At 40.3% G+C, this 16,289-nt stretch overlaps 1 protein-coding gene across 5 annotated transcripts in view; it reads right to left on the bottom strand.

Annotated features, from left to right (window-relative positions):
• Nucleotides 1-15,879, bottom strand: part of RNF19A (ring finger protein 19A, RBR E3 ubiquitin protein ligase) — a 54,709-nt gene extending 38,830 nt beyond the window's left edge. The window contains exon 1 of one of the 5 annotated variants that reach the window (XM_043483237.1): nucleotides 15,605-15,879. The gene's annotated coding sequence lies outside the window, so the exon portion shown is untranslated. Of the gene's footprint in view, nucleotides 1-6,500; nucleotides 6,533-14,831; nucleotides 15,164-15,604 lie in introns of those variants that run through there. The other 4 variants (XM_043483238.1, XM_043483242.1, XM_043483241.1 and 1 more) reach the window with 4 other exon arrangements.
• Between the last annotated feature and the right edge of the window lie 410 nt (nucleotides 15,880-16,289).

The following is a 16,289-nucleotide window of genomic DNA, read 5'->3' as shown; positions in this document are numbered from 1 at the left end:
GAGAGCGACAAGGCCCCTGTTCTGTGGAACTTTCATTCTAGGGCATCCAAACCAAGCACTGAACAAAGACATTTCAGACCATGTCTTCCCCAAACAGTAATACTAGACTTTGCAAGGATATAAATTATAATAAAGTGATTCACTTTTTTCATAAGCATAATTTTGAAAGGAAAGACTTGATTCTATATGAGCATATATGATAGTCCCATAATCTAAACATTTTAGTTCCCAAATCTAAATATTTATCAATATCTATTTAAAGTTTTCTTTCTGAAAGACTGTACATATGTGCTTTTGACAGCATTCTATTTTTCACAGTGACAATAGTTTTTTAGCATCATAAACAGCATACAATTTAAGTTGTACAAAGAGGGATCATTAGTTATCTGACCAAATTATCTAATACAGAGAAAATAAACTTAGCTAACTGAGCACGACTTCAGAAGCCAATGTTGGTGAATAAACAGTGGGGGATATCCTCTATACTTAACTACATTTTTTGGCCCTGCTCTTCCTCTAGAGTTATAAAGTTCCTAAGGCAATGGAAAAAGGAAATATTTATCTTCCATAGTATTTCCTATACAGAGTTGCAAACAATAACATATCAATTTTAACTATGCCTAGGTACAGCAGCAGCAGATACAATTTAATGTAGTAGCTGACTATAAAAAACAGAATTAATCATCATAAGCCATCCTTTGATCAGACCACAACTGGAAGTGATGTACTAGAAATGATGTATCTGCATACAAGCTAATTTTGGCCCCAAGTAAAAAGAGTTTTTGTACATCTGAACAAGTTCATTAAATTCTTTGGCTTTTCACATATGGTTTTCTCTGTACAGTGATACATCACTAAAGTTCGTTATAATGAAGTTTCATGTTGCTCAAAAAGGTTATTTAAATGTTTCAAGTTATCTTAAGTTATGTCATTCATCTTGCTGGTGTCAAATGTGAAATGTTATATTTTCCTCTAATAAATCTATTCCCCAGTATAGCTGGAAATTCAGCTATAGCAGTAATGCAGGCTCTGGGTATCATTCTTGCTGTCCAAATAATATTAAAGAGAGAAACTCTTTTATAAAAACTCTGACTTATTAAACATCTCTTTATACAGTCTGTTAAAGTAAAAATATAATAAGCACAATAATAAATTTTTGGTGAAGGATAAAAATGCTTAAAAACACAGCTTACCCATGGATAGGCTTCATAGAAATCTATGAAATCTCTAAAACTGTATACTAAATTATAAATTTAGGTATATGTCACAGATAGAATTCATAGCTTTCAACAGATTCTCCAAGAAGTCTAAAGTATAACAAAAGGTTAACCACTACTGCTGACATGGTGGAATTTAATTTGCCAGTAAAAGTTAACATCAGTTCAGTTCAGTTCAGTTGCTCAGTTGTGTCTGACTCTTTGCAACCCCATGAATCGCAGCACGCCAGGCCTCCCTGTCCCATCACCAACTCCCAGAGTCTACCCAAACCCATGTCCATCGAGTTTGTGATGCCATCCAGCCATCTCACCCTCTGTCATCCCCTTCTCCTCCTGCCCCCAATCCTTCCCAGCATTAGGGTCTTTTTCCAATGAGTCAACTCCTCGCATGAGGTGGCCAAAGTATTGGACTTTCAGCTTCAACATCAGTCCTTCCAATGAACACCCAGGACTGATCTCCTTTAGGATGGACTGGTTGGATCTCCTTGCAGTCCAAGGGACTCTCAAGAGTCTTCTCCAACACCACAGTTCAAAAGCATCAATTCTTCGGCGCTCAGCTTTCTTCACCATCCAACTCTCGCATTCATACATGACTACTGGAAAAACCATAGCATTGACTAGATGGGACTTTTGTTGGCAAAGTAATGTCTCTGCTTTTAAATATGCTAAAATATGGTAATAATTTTCCTTCCAAGGAGTAAGCGTCTTTTAATTTCATGGCTGCAATCACCATCTGCAGTGATTCTGGAGCCCCACAAAATAAAGTCTGACACTGTTTCCACTATTTCCCCATCTATTTCCCATGAAGTGATGGGACCAGATGCCATGATCTTTGTTTTCTGAATGCTGAGCTTTAAGCCAACTTCTTCACTCTCCTCCTTCACTTTCATCAAGAGGCTTTTTAGTTCCTCTTTGCTTTCTGCCATAAGGGTGGTGGTGTCTGCATATCTGAGGTTATTGATATTTCTCCCGGCAATCTTGATTCCAGCTTGTGCTTCTTCCAGCCCAGCATTTCTCACGATGTACTCTGCATATAAGTTAAATAAGCAGGGTGACAATATACAGCCTTGACATATTCCTTTTCCTATTGAGAACCAGTCTGTTGTTCCATGTCCAGTTCTAACTGTTGCTTCCTGACCTGCATACAGGTTTTTGAAGTTAACATCAGATTCTGTAAATTGGGTCTGCTCTCACTAATTTACATTATTAGTACTATATTCATACCTATTCTAATTATTAGCTCAGTTAGAACACACTTCTATTCCTTTAAGATAAGTTGCAGTTCCAAAGAGTTAAGTTTGGGGAAAAGTTTTAAAAAAAATAAACAGCCTTCATCTGTAAAACAAATGTCTCAAATTCATAATGCAAGAATAGATATAAGGTATGTAGATGGCCTAGACTAACCCATCACACATTTAAAAAACAAAATCTAATAAATAATGGCTAACTGATGTACATTCAAAGGACAGCTGTGTATAAAGATACTACAGAGCTATTATGTCATCTTCGCTTAAAATGGCAGTTACCACTGAATTTTTTTAAGTTCATCAATCCTCATAAGGTAAGTCAACAACCCAGATTTCATAGATCTGTATATAATATGCTCGTGTTTCTGAGGAGACATTCCAGTAATTAAAAGGCTTTTAGGTTGTCTTTCTAGCACCATTGCTGTTTCTCACTGGCCATCAAAACGTTTTACTTCTTTGTGCTGCTCCATTTTAAATAGAGATAGTGTTTAAGCAGAGATAGTGTTAGCCTGTTTCATTTTCCTTCCATTTGCAGCTAGATGCAGTCACGTGTCCAGTTCTGGCCCATGCAATGTGAAGATGATGATGCATGCCCCTTCCAGAACTAGTCCATAAATCATCCTTTCAATCATCCTTTGAGCTCTCTCCCTTTCCTCACAAGCTGGCTGAATGTAGTAATTCCAGTGGCTGACACCAAGCAGGTCTTTGGGGACAGTTGAGTCACAAGATGGAAGGAATTGGGATACCTGAGTCTTATAGAGTTCTGCCATAAGGTTTGGGGTTTTTTTGTTTCAGACACAACTATCTTACCCAAGATGAGATAAAATGAGGGAATACTTAAGAGTAGCTTGGAAGAAAAATTCTGAAAACAAATATAGGGTAATAATAGCTTATTTTTATTCAGAGAGTAAAGCACGGACTTCGGAGTCACAAGGGTTGGGGGTTCAAGTTCAGATTCTGACACTAGCTGTGTGACACTGCATTAAACTAAGACAGTTTACTACACTGTAAAATAGGAATAACAAATAACCGACAGTCCACAGAATTATTACTAGGATTAAATAAAATATATAAAGAATCTAGCACTAGTATGACATATTAATCACTTGACAAATTAGCCATTATAAATATTTGAGAAGATGACACAAATGCAACTAAGCCACTTACTGGATAAATCTGTTTAAAAAAAAGATTATCATGCTTAAGGTTAGAAATAAAATGAACAAACTGTTGGCTCTGAAATGGTTTGTCTAATGTAATCAGAATACTTAGCCACTTGCAAGTTTGGAATATATCATTATAGAACATAAATTTCTCCAAGATGAATATAGTTTTCACCCTTATGTTTATATAGTTGTAAACCTACAATAAGTAGTCTAACATTAAAAATGGAATAAGTAAATTCAACTTAACTACTTTTATACGTAAGGGAGGTGGAGGAAGTTCAACAGATCATAAACACAGGCACATCGTTTCCAGGAAGTTTTTTGGAAAGTGAATACTTATCAAGACCCAAATATACTACCTTGAGCTCTATCTCTAGATAATGTCTATGATCCCCTAGAAACATAAGCTAAAAGTTCATTCCCGTATGCCACAAAACCTCCCCAAAAAAGACAGTTTAAACTATTACAGAAAGAAAAGGCATTATTCATTCCATTTTCCAACAAAAAAATACTTAAAACATTTTGACTAGCTCCTTCCAGGAACTATTTAGAAGGGTAAACAACACAGCAATAAGGAAAAGGATGGAAAAGCATAGTGCAAAATGATGTGTGTGATGGAGTGCCCAGAGACATGAAAAAAAGTTTTTAAACAGGTTAAAAAAAGACTGAGCTGTCAAAAAAAAAAAAAAAAAGAATCTTTTCGATCTTTGCTATACATCAACAGAAGGGAGATAATAACCTAGTTTGAGATATTAGTCAAGTTTGTGTACCTCTGAATTTCAACTTTCTTATTTGAAAGCTAAAGTGACTGGATGAGGTAAAGTCTAAGGTCTCTTAGTTCTAAAGACTATGATTATAATATACAAACACATATACAGCTGTACCACATATCATGCACACACAGTCGTCCCCAACTCTGCAACCCTATGGACTGGAGCCCGCTGAGCCACGCAGTTTCCCAGGCAAGAACACTGGAGTGGGTTGTCACTTCCTTCTCCAGGGGATCTTCCCAACCCAGGGATGGAACCCGCATGTGCTGCACTGGCAGATGTATTGTTTACCACTGAGCCACCTGGAAAGCCCAATACATACATACTCTAGGGTTAAAAGTGGACAAATAGTAGTTTCTGAGATAATTTTTGTTTCTGTTCTTTTAAAAATATCTCCAAATTCTCTAAAGTGTTGGTATACTCTTTGGTCTTAGTAAATCCAGTGGAATGAATTGCAAACTGAATTTTACCAGTTTCATCATTAATCTGAATAATACTTCTATTTGGACAATTACAAATATTAAGTATTTGGGCTAATTTTGTCCTAACCAATTTTTCTGTAAGTTATTTTAAAAAGTATTGGTAACAGCAGTATCCTGCCTCTCCAATTCTGGAAATTCATTTGTCTCTTTCTCCTAAAGAACATGAGGAGTGGAGAAAGCAGAGACCTTTGGTTAGGGTAAATCATTATGTGTGTGTTTGTGTGTGTATTTAATTTTACAACATACGTACATGATGAGGTAGAGCACAGACTGGAAGAGTTATGTGGCAGAAGTCCTAAAAACTATCCTTAAAACTTTCTTCAAATTATAAAGTAATTCTCAGAAGCAACAGTGTCTCTTGGGAAACAAGAGGCACAATAAGCAAAATGTGTCTATTTTGCTCCAGATACACAGCATTTGCAGAGCTTCCCTCTAAATATGTCCCCCTAAAATCAGAACTGAAATACAAATGAAATATTTATTAATTTTATAGGAGAAGACAACTAAGGGAGTCTTTTCAAAAGACAGCAGGAGAATCTAGACAAGAATTACACAACAGGTAAACAATCATAAAGGTTTATCATTGTTATGGCTTTCTCATTAAGAATTCAAAAGAAACAAAATGGGTTTAACTATAATTGTGCAACATAGTATTTAATTAGACATGTCAGATATTTTAACTATAAATATTTAGCTATAGAAAGCATAACAGTCTCCAATTTAAAAATCAGCAATCAAGAGACAGAGGGGATCTCAAATAAGTCATGAGATTCAAAAAATGCAAAGGCTACAAACTGGAACTATTCCACAAATACTAGTCATACACAGGTGAATCTGCTAGATACCCTCGTGAGTTCCTCAAAACAACTTCATTTAATTGTGGAACCTATACTTCTAGTGACTCTAATGTTTCAATCTAACATTAAACTTTTAAGTGAGAAAACTGCAATCTAGAGTTACTCAGTTGAATACATCATCACTAGCCATATGAGGCTATTTAATTTTTTAAAAATATTAAAAAAAATTAAAAAAAATTAAATTCCAGTTCCTCAGTTGCACTAGTCACATTTCAAAAGCTTTATAGCCACATACGCCATTCCGAGGTTGTGTTAATGGTAAAGAACTCACCTATCAGAGACATAAAAGACAAGGGTTCAGTCCCTGGGTTGGAAAGATCCCCAGGAGGAGGACACGGCAACCCATTCCAGTATTCCTTCCTGGAGAAGCCCACGGACAGAGGAGCCTGGCCAGCTGCAGTCCATAGGGTCGCAGAGAGTCAGACATGACTGAAGCGACTTAGCATGCATGCATAGCTATATATGGCCACTGGCTACCATACTGGACAGTGCAGGTCAAGAATATTTCTATCATTGCAGCAAGTTCTAGTGCAATACAGTGCTGGTCTAGAGATTACTTGATTTATCCATATGGCTAATGTGCCAGAAAAACTCTTAGTCCTCTTTCTACTATTTTACTTCCTGGACAAGACCTTCATTAATCACCTGGTTTCTGACTGATCACATTGGCCTTTAAGTTCTGCTTATAAACATCCACTTGCTTCCCACAGATAAATGAATTTTAAACTTTGCATGCAGTTCAAAGTCTTACACAATCTTACCTTAGTCTCTTACCATTCTCTGACATAAAAACACACTCCAGCTGACTGGCCTACTTGTTAAATATATTAATAAAACATAGTTTCACTCCATGACACTTCCTGTGTCTTTGTCTCTGCCTGAATACTCTCTTCTGCCTTCTTTGCTCTGCTTCTTAGGCGGCACAGTGGTAAAGAAGCTCCCTGCTGATGCAAGAGACACAGGTTCAATTCCTGGGTCGGGAAGATCCCCTGGGGTAGGAAATGGCAACCCAAGGGATTTTCTTGCCTGGAAAATTCCATGGGCAGAGGAGCTTGGCGGGTTACAGTCCATGACGTCAGCAAAGAATGAGACACAACTGAGCACACACACGCCCATACCGCACTGCTCTGCTTATTTAAACTCCACTATTCTTTGAGGCCCAACTCCTATCTTATGCCCACAGATCATTCTACATCAGTAATTATAAACTACTAAAAATTATTTCATTCTTTTATATAGAAGTTTACAATTTTCTAAACATGTCACCTAAATATTTTACTGTCATTCTTTGCTAGAAATGTGGGGGAAAAGTTAAGCAGAGTAAAGGTAATTGAGAGTGTGTGTAAGAGTGGTGCTGATCACAATTACTAAAAATTTTTTACTTTTGGCTGTGCTGAAATTCCGTTGCTGCATTTGGGCTTTCTCTAGTTGCAGTACGCAGGAGCTACTCTCTAATTGCAGTGCACAGGCTTCTCATTGCAGTGGCTTCTCTAGCTGTGATGTGTGCGCTCAGGAGCTGTGGCACATGGGTTTGCCCTAAGGCACGCAGGATCTTCCTGGAACAGAGATCAAACCTGTGTCCCCTGCACTGGCAGGCAGATTCTTAACCACTGGACCACCTGGGAAGTGCCACACGACAATTTTTTTTAAGGGTGATCAGAACTAACTGAGAAGATGACACTTAAACAAAGACTTGAGGGGAGTTAGCCATGAGGAAACCTAGGAAAAGAGCATCCAAGGGAAAGTCAACAGCCACTGCAAAAGCCTTAAGGCTGAATGTGCCTGATCGGTTCAAGGAATAGCCCAGAGGCCAGAATGAGGTCTAAGGGAAATGAGCAAGGAATATATGAGACAGATCAGAATGTTATCAGCCCAGCTTGTGTAGGGCTTCACAGACCACTGTAAGAACTCTGACTTCTATTTCTAAGTGAGATGGGAAAACTCAGGAGGCTTAAGAGGCTTCTAAACAAGATAGTTTAGAATCTGGATATTAGTAATTTAAAAGGATAATTCTAGTGTTAAGAATAGAATTCAGTTCAGTTCAGTTGCTCAGTCATGTCTGATTCTTTGCAAACCCATGGACTGCAGCATGTCAGGCCTCCCTGTCAATCACCAACTCCCAGAGTTTACTCAAATACAAGTCCATTGAGTCAATGATGCCATCCAACCATCTCATCCTCTGTTGTCCCCATCTCTGCATGCCTTCAATCTTTCCCAGCAACAGGGTCTTTTCAAATGAGTCAGCTCTCCGCATTAGGTGGCCAAAGTACTGGAGTTTCAGCTTCGACATCAGTCCTCCCAATGAACATTCAGGACTGATTTCTAGGATGGACTGGTTGGATCTCCTTGCAGTCCAAGGGACTTTTAAGAGTTCTCCAACACCACAGTTCAAAAGCATCAATTCTTTAGCCCTCAGCTTTCTTTATAGTCCAACTCTCACATCCATACATTACTACTGGAAAAACCATAGCCTTGACTAGATGGACCTTTGTTGGCAAAGTAATGTCTTTGCTTTTTAATATGCTGTCTAGGTTGGTCATAACTTTTCTTTCAAGGGGTAAGCGTCTTTTAATTTCACAGCTGCAGCACCACTTGCAGTGATTTTGGAGCCCCACAAAATAAAGTCTGACACTGTTTCCACTGTTTCTCCATCTATTTGCCGTGAAGTAATGGGATCAGATGCCATGATCTTTGTTTTCTGAATGTCGAGCTTTAAGCCAACTTTTTCACTCTCCTCTTTCACTTTCATCAAGAGGCTCTTTAATTCTTCTTCACTTTCTGCCATAAGGGAGGTGTCATCTGCATATGTGAGGTTATTGATATTTCTCCCGGCAATCTTGATTCCAGCATGTGCTTCTTCCAGTCCAGCATTTCTCATGATGTACTCTGCATATAAGTTAAATAAGCAGGGTGACAATATACAGCCTTGACGTACTCCTTTTCCTATTTGGAACCAGTCTGTTGTTCCATGTCCAGTTCTAACTGTTGCTTCCTGACCTGCATACAAATTTCTCAAGAGGCAGGTCAGGTGGTCTGGTATTCCCATCTCTTTCAGAATTTTCCACAGTTTATTGTGATCCACACAGTCACAGGCTTTGGCATAGTCAGTAAAGCAGAAAGAACAGAACAAGAAGAGGTAAACACAGTAACAGGGAGGACAGTTAAAAGGCAGCTGCAATACCCTAGGACAGACATGATGATGGGCAAAACGATATGTCTTGAAAGTAGAACTGACAGAACTGACATGGATTCCAAGAGGATTTTGGCCTGATTAACCATAAGGCTGAAACTGCTGTCCACTGAAATGGAGAAGGCTGTGAAAAGAATAAGTTTTAGGGAGAAGCTAAGAGCAGGGGTTCCCTTTAAATCTTAGGTGAGAAAATGCATCCAAATACCCAAATGACAAGCATGGAGTTTAGGGAAAAGTTTGGCCTAGAGATAAAATTTTGAGAAAAGTTGTTACCTGGATGGTGTGTAAAACCACAAGTATGGATGAACTCACCAAACGAGTAAATAAAGAAGGGTAAGGACTGAACCCTGTGGCGCTCCATCCTTAAGCTACAAGGTTTACAGGAGGATCCAGTAAAGGAGACAGGGAAGGCAGAAGGAATCACACCTTCATGAGACAAAACCTGTTGGTCTACCCATCAGTATTATGTTTTCACCCTTCCCCTAAATATAAACTACATCTTAAAAAGTCAAAAGCAAACAGGGGCAAATTGGCAGGAGGAGTGAAGAATGACATGAGAGACAATAACAATGCATATTACAGAATATAAACTATTTCTTAGCCTGTTCAGACTTGAGGGTATTTAGACACTTTCTCTGATATTTCTAAGAATGGATAAGCACTCCAAAGGAAGGGCTGTCTTATCTCTGACAGTCACAGTAAGTGATACAAAATAAAGATAAGCACAGATCTTTTTATTTTTGACTGCATGTTAGTTTCCTGTGACAAATTACCACAAAGCGGGTGACATAAGACAACAGAAATTTATGTTCTCACAGTTCTGGAGGCTAAAAGCCTCAAATCCAGCAGGGTTCTAATCCCTTTTGGGGTGGCACAGGAGAATTTGTTCTTCACCTCTTACAGCTTCTGGTGATCACAAGCATCTCTTGGCTTGGGGCCACATCACTCCAATTTCTCCCTCCATGGTCACACTATCTCCACCTCTTGTTTATCTCCCTCTCTTTTGTCTGTCTGTAAATTCCCTCTACTTTTCCATTATAAGGGCAACTTGTCATTGAATTTTGGACCCCTTGGATAGCTTGGGATGATCTCCTCAAGATCCTTAATTACATCTGCAAAGACTTTTTTTCCAAATAAGGTGTCATTCATGGGTTCCAGAGGTTAGCATGTGAACATATCTTTTTGAGGGCTACCACACAATCTACTGCATGATTCCAGAAATTATCAGTAAAATTTGTTATGTTTATGCAAAAAGTCAAGGGATGTTCATCTGTAATTGTAATAAATCATTATTTTTAATGAAAGCATATGGCTATCAGGAGATATCTATTTAGTTTGGCTATGTATTTGATTTAGCTATATTTGGCCATGCATAATTGCTTACCAGGTAACCACTGCAACCCCTAGTTCAGATAAAAGAATGAGTCATTGTGCTATACCGTACATATCCTGTGATGACAGTTATTTTCCCCATTTATATGCACTTAATCAGTGCCCACCCTCTATTTCCCAAGGGCTTTATTTCATGATTTTAAGGATGCCTATATAAGAAGTGTTGGTTATTCATATAAACAAAAACTGAAGGATAAACTAGTTCACAGGCAATATTTAAATAGATGAGAGGTTTAAAATTTGGTTCTGGAGTAGACCTAGTCACCTCTCTTGACTCAATATAACAGCATTCTGTATTGATTTATCTACTGTAACTTACTCCAGTGTGGGAGGCACCAGGACCTCCACACACAATAGTCTCATGGGTACTTCTTCCTTCTGTTTTTACACTCAGATCTGCTATGACAAGTTACTAGTAATGACAAAACCTCTTTTCTAACAGTCTTGTCTGAGTAGTTAAATGTTTCAAAGACACCCCCACAGTGGGGGGGGGGGGGGTGCGCGCGCGTGTACCCATGTGCTCAGCTGCTCAGTCATGTCAGGCTCTTTGCAACCCCATGGCCTGTAGCCCGTCAGGCTCCTCTGTCCATGGGATTTTGGAGTGGGTAGCCATTACTTTCTCCAGGGTATCTTCCCAACCCAGGGACTCAACTGTCTCTTTCGTTGGCAGGAGGATTCTTTACTAATGAGCCACCAGGGAACCTTCAAAGACATAATTTATACTAATAAAATGAAATAGATGATAGCACATTCTCCCTCATTTTACAAACAGGGAAAGTGAGGCAGAGTCACTTTGAGAAAGCTGTGCAAACAAAAGAAGTCAGGTATTCTGACTTTCAGTTTAACTCAGTAATTCCAACTCAATGATACTTGTGCTTCTGTATTTGGATTCAAAAGACATGTTAGAAAAAGACTATCAAAAAGACCAAAGAATTTCTGTGGAAAGGAACAAACATGTCAAACAAAATATTCCTAGAGCTATGCTGTCTAGTGTAACCACATAGTGGATCAAAGACTTAGTATGAATAAAACAATGTAAAGTCATTCATTAATACATGCTGAGATGGTATTTTGTATATGTTGGATTAAATAACATATATCTTGAAAATTAATTTCACCTATTTCTTTTTACTTTTTTAACGTGACTAAAAGAAAATCTTTATGACTTACACTACATTTCCATTAGACAGCCCTACTATGGGTATGATATAATTACATTATACATACTTTATTCAGTTAGCAAATACTTAATCCAACATCTATCACTGTCAGGCCTATGCTAAGTGCTGAGACTTAAAGAATAAACAAAGATAATGGTCCCTGTCATCACAGAGTTTACATTATCTCTTATACTTCCACTACATATGTCATATGTATTATCTCACTTATGATAATGCATAAGAATAACAGAACACCATTTGGGGAGCAAATGCCAATACCTGACTTAGAAATTACAAAATATGAATCATCAGTACATTTATAGTACTGGTCATCTATTTTTGTGATACATTACTTACATTATTATGTAAGTATTCAGGGGTCTTCAGAGAAGGACAGAGGTTGAAGTTATGAAGTGTCCATAATTTTAAGAGGCTGAGTTCCGATTTCTGGACCCAAGACCAAGTTTTAAAGGTTTTTTAAATCAGGCTGATTTCTGAGGATTTTACATCAAAATTCAACCCACAAATTTATTTGAGGACTTAAACAACTCTTTATTGGTTTTGTCCTACTAAGACTTTCACATAAAAAACTATCATGTAGAAATTAAAAAAAAAAAAACAAGTAGCATTTCTTGAGTACATGACTTTTAAAACAAAATATTAGGTAACATCAACAGGACAAGAGTATACAATGTTTTCTAGGCTAATAACTTTCAAGAAAATGTTACCAATAAACAAAATAATTGTTCAGGTTTTATTGACAGCTACAAAGAGCAAGCAAAAACTACTTTATCAAAAGTGTTAATCTTTCTTAATACATAAAGTATTATGGACATATGATAGCTATTGAGAAACAAAGTTTCCAAGTTTGAAACATCCAAAATGATTTCACTGATGTTTTTGGTTGAAATCTACCATCATCTGAAATACAGATGTGTTCAGCAAAGGAATACTATCCCTTGGTTTTTAGCTGTGCAGGTGTGGTTATATATAGCTGTTTCAACATTATACAAAGCTACATATACAAACTGATAATTCATAACTTAAAAACTAAAAGGCCAAAGAAAAATAATAATTACTCCGGACTGGAGAAAAAAAAATTACCCAAGGAAAATTTAGCTGATCTCCATAAGTAATAAGATTAACATTTTGCTTTTAAAAAAGATCAAACCCAAACCTTTAAGCTAAAGTACTACATATATGATCATGAGTCCTTTCAGACCATCATTAAACTACTAGTGCTAGTTTGCCAAATACAATCAAATATAGTTAGAAATACAACTTTTTTTTGGCTTTCAGTCCAAAATGGCCTAATTTTTAAATGGGCCTTAAATGATAAAAGATCATACAGCTTAGTAAGCAGGAAATCAGCCTGAGTTTGACAACCAACTGTCACTTGTCAGAAACATCAGAAAAACAAATAAGAATTTTCTAAGATTTCCTTTATAATCTGAGTAGAGAAAAACAGAAGAAGGCAATTCAGATAAAAACGTGACAAAATTTATCCCCAGCTTACTTTCTGCCTAGCACCTGACTAAGGATTTTTACATGTTATCACAAATATTTGTTCCTTCTCCTCCTTGGAAAATTCAGAAAACTACATTTTCAATCCTCAATGCTCTCCAAATTGGGGAGGAGTGGGATAGGGATGGGCAGGGATGATGAGAAACCAAAGAATTTCTGTGATAAATGTAAGTGCTTTAAAATCAGAACCTGCCATAATATACAAGAGATTCTTTCAAATGATAAGTTTGTTTCAAATTACCTATATTTAATTCCACCTAACAACTCCATACAAATAATCTTTCAATTTGATCCCATTAAAGAGAGGTGACCCCACATGGCTTAATCAACAACTACAAAAGTATTACAACTTCCTCTATTTCAAATTTGTGATTTGCATTTATTTTCCACTAAAATGCTGAAGTAGCTTTATAAATAGACACTTATCTCAGTATCTTTCACATATTAAGTAGGGAAAAAAAACATTGTTTCATTTAACCTAGTAAAAAGGCACCCAAAATTCTATAAATACCACCAAAATTTTAAAAATTCCAATACTGGTCTAAAGACAGTAAAATGGGCTGATCATAAACGCTAATGATCAAGTGAAGCACCATCCAAAGGAAACACCAATACTTCAAATAGCTACTATCTGAAAACTAAAAATTGAGTTGTGTTTCAACTCCTAAGATAATGTTACAGTTTTAAAATATAACCTTACTGGAATCTTCCTGGAAGTCACAGATACTGAAAACTCCCAAACCACTCCGGTATTCTTGCCTGGAGAATCCCCATGGACAGAGGTGCCTGGTGGGCTACAGTCCATGGGGTCACAGAGTCGGACAGGACTGACCGACTAAGCACACACACTAACATTAGTTGGCCAAATGTAATTTTTCCTCAGAAAGACCCTTTGTTAAGATATTAAAACAGTCCTGAGGACATATGAAATTTAAATTTCAGTTACATTGTATACAACAATAAAAAGAGAAATAAAGCTAACAAAAAGAGGTTTTGTTGTTGCTGTTGCATAATTTGGTTTATTTATTAAGTCTCAAGACTCTAAATCTTTACAATCTAAATTGTAAGTAGCAGGCAAGGAACATCTGAAATGTTAACAATAGATCATCGCCATTTTCTAAATAGAAATATTTACACTTTGATTCAGTTCTGACAGCTGGGTGTTAAGGAAGCATAAACTGGCAAATACGGTAAAAATGGCTTGACTTATAAACCGAAGTGGAAAGATGCTTATGAAGATGGTTAATGGCAAAACTGAAAATGAAACTTGGGCATACCATCAGACTTCACATAACAAAATGGGTCAAGGAATTCAGTTAAAATTAAAAAATACATATGTATAAATAAAAACACAGTCATGTTCTTACCACCCCGCCCCCCCCAAAAAAAAGGAATGGAAAGGAAAAATCAGGAACATTTTAAGGCAACCGATCAGAGGAAAGAAACGCTTTATTCCTCCACTGTTTACTAACATTTAACACGAGCATTTGCAGCCAACACCTGGGTTTGAAAATTGCAGCAGCATTTAAACGCTGTCCTTTTTAACGTCCACCCAACAGGACTTTCAGCAACATTTTGAATAGTAAATATTAACCAGATAAAGCATCGTTCGTATATTTCTATCTTCAAGAGCTAATGGGGGGAAAAAAATAAGATCTTTCTTTCTCCCATATATAGCCATTCTTTTCCCTCTTATTTACTGCCCTTGTCGCGAGGTTAATGAACCCTAAACTTATTTTCCTTCCTCCTATTAATGAAAGGGGGTAGGGAACGATAGAGGGGAATTCAAATGATAGGAAAAACTGGAAAATACACAGTGGCATTACTTGCTGGATGAAGACGGAGAAGTCTCTCAAGGTTTAGCACGAAGGAGACAATCCTGGAAGACCCCCCTCGTAAGACATACTTTACCCCAAGGCCACACCAGTTTTCGTCGGTTTAATTTCTGCTTTTGCAGGGGGTGGCCGTCCCCCGGATGAACGTTCCCCGGGGCATGCCTCTCTCTTTTCCCCAGGGGGCCCCCAGCTGCACCGGGTGGGGGGTTGGGTGGGGGGCGTTGGCCTCGGCTCCGAATTTTGCAGCGAGGCCCGGAAATCAGTCCCGTTAAGAGCCGATTTCACCCATCAGGAATGCGCTCCGCCCCCGCCGCCGCCTCCCCGCCGCGGCCGCCCTCCGCGTCGCCTGCTCCGGGGGGCCGGGGAAGTGCCGGAGCGGAGCGCCGCCTCCGCCCCCGTCACAACACCGCCGGGTCGGCCGCCGTCGCCCCAGACTGCCCCGGCCAGGAGGACAGGGCTCGCGGGGCGGATCCCAAGCCTCGCCTCCCGCCCGCGCGGCCGCCAGCGCCGGGGCCGAGCCGGGGAGGGGGGGCCGCGGATCCAGCGCGAGGCCTGACCCCCAATCAGCCCGTCAACCCCCGGCGCCGCCCCGGCCCCGCCGCGCAGAGCGCGAGAAGGGGCGCCTCTCCCGTGGGATTTCCGAGTCCATTTCTGTCCCGGGGAGCGGCTGGAGAGCCCCGCGTCGGAAACGGGAGCCGCGCCCCTGCCCTCCGGCTCCCGGGTGCAGCCTTCCCCCACTCACCCCACCCCGGACCCGCCCGTACCTTCAACTCCTCGGCAGGGCGCAGGGCTGCGGGCGAGCAGGCCCATCTCCCGGCGGCGGCGGCAGCGGCCAGAGGAAACACGGAGGAGGGTTCCTCAGAGCCGCCCAGGCGCCTCTCAGCTGGGGCGGGGGGAACGCAGAGGAGGGGTCCCGACGGCCGCTTTCCCGAACTCCTCCTCCGCAGTTCTGTCTTGACGGCGGTTCCCGGGAATCAGCGCCACAACTGCCATTCTCTCCCCCCCGCCCCGCTTCCCTCAGCCCCCGCTGTCTCCGCCCCCTCCTCCCACTCCTTCCTCCCGCCCCCTCCCCGCCCAGCCGCGCCTGCCCCGCCCCGGAGCGCCGCCCGCGTGCCTTGCGTCATGGCGTCACGCCCACCCCGGCCCGTCGCTGGACGCGGGGGGACGCGGGCGTTCGCTCTCGCTCGTTTCGCCAGGTTCCCCTCACGGGAGTGTCCCACCTACGGCTCGGGTGGCCGGGAGTGTGGCGCCCCCCTCCACGCCTCCTGCTTGACCTCCGCCCGAGACTGTCAGCGGCCCTTCCTGCCCTTCTGCCCGCAGGACTTCTGCCGGGCTCTGGGGCAGGTGTCTCAGGACGGGTTGGGGGGCGGGGGAGGGGGGATGCCTGGAAGCCGCTCTCGAGGTGTAGGGAGGTGATGGGCATGGGGAACCCCCGACTTTCGGCGTCCC

The sequence above is a fragment of the Cervus canadensis genome, chromosome 12 (genome assembly GCF_019320065.1).
Source record: "Cervus canadensis isolate Bull #8, Minnesota chromosome 12, ASM1932006v1, whole genome shotgun sequence".
Classification (NCBI taxonomy): Eukaryota; Metazoa; Chordata; class Mammalia; order Artiodactyla; family Cervidae; genus Cervus; species Cervus canadensis.
The sequence above is the reverse complement of the archived record's forward strand: the minus strand, read 5'-3'. Positions and strand labels throughout refer to the sequence as shown.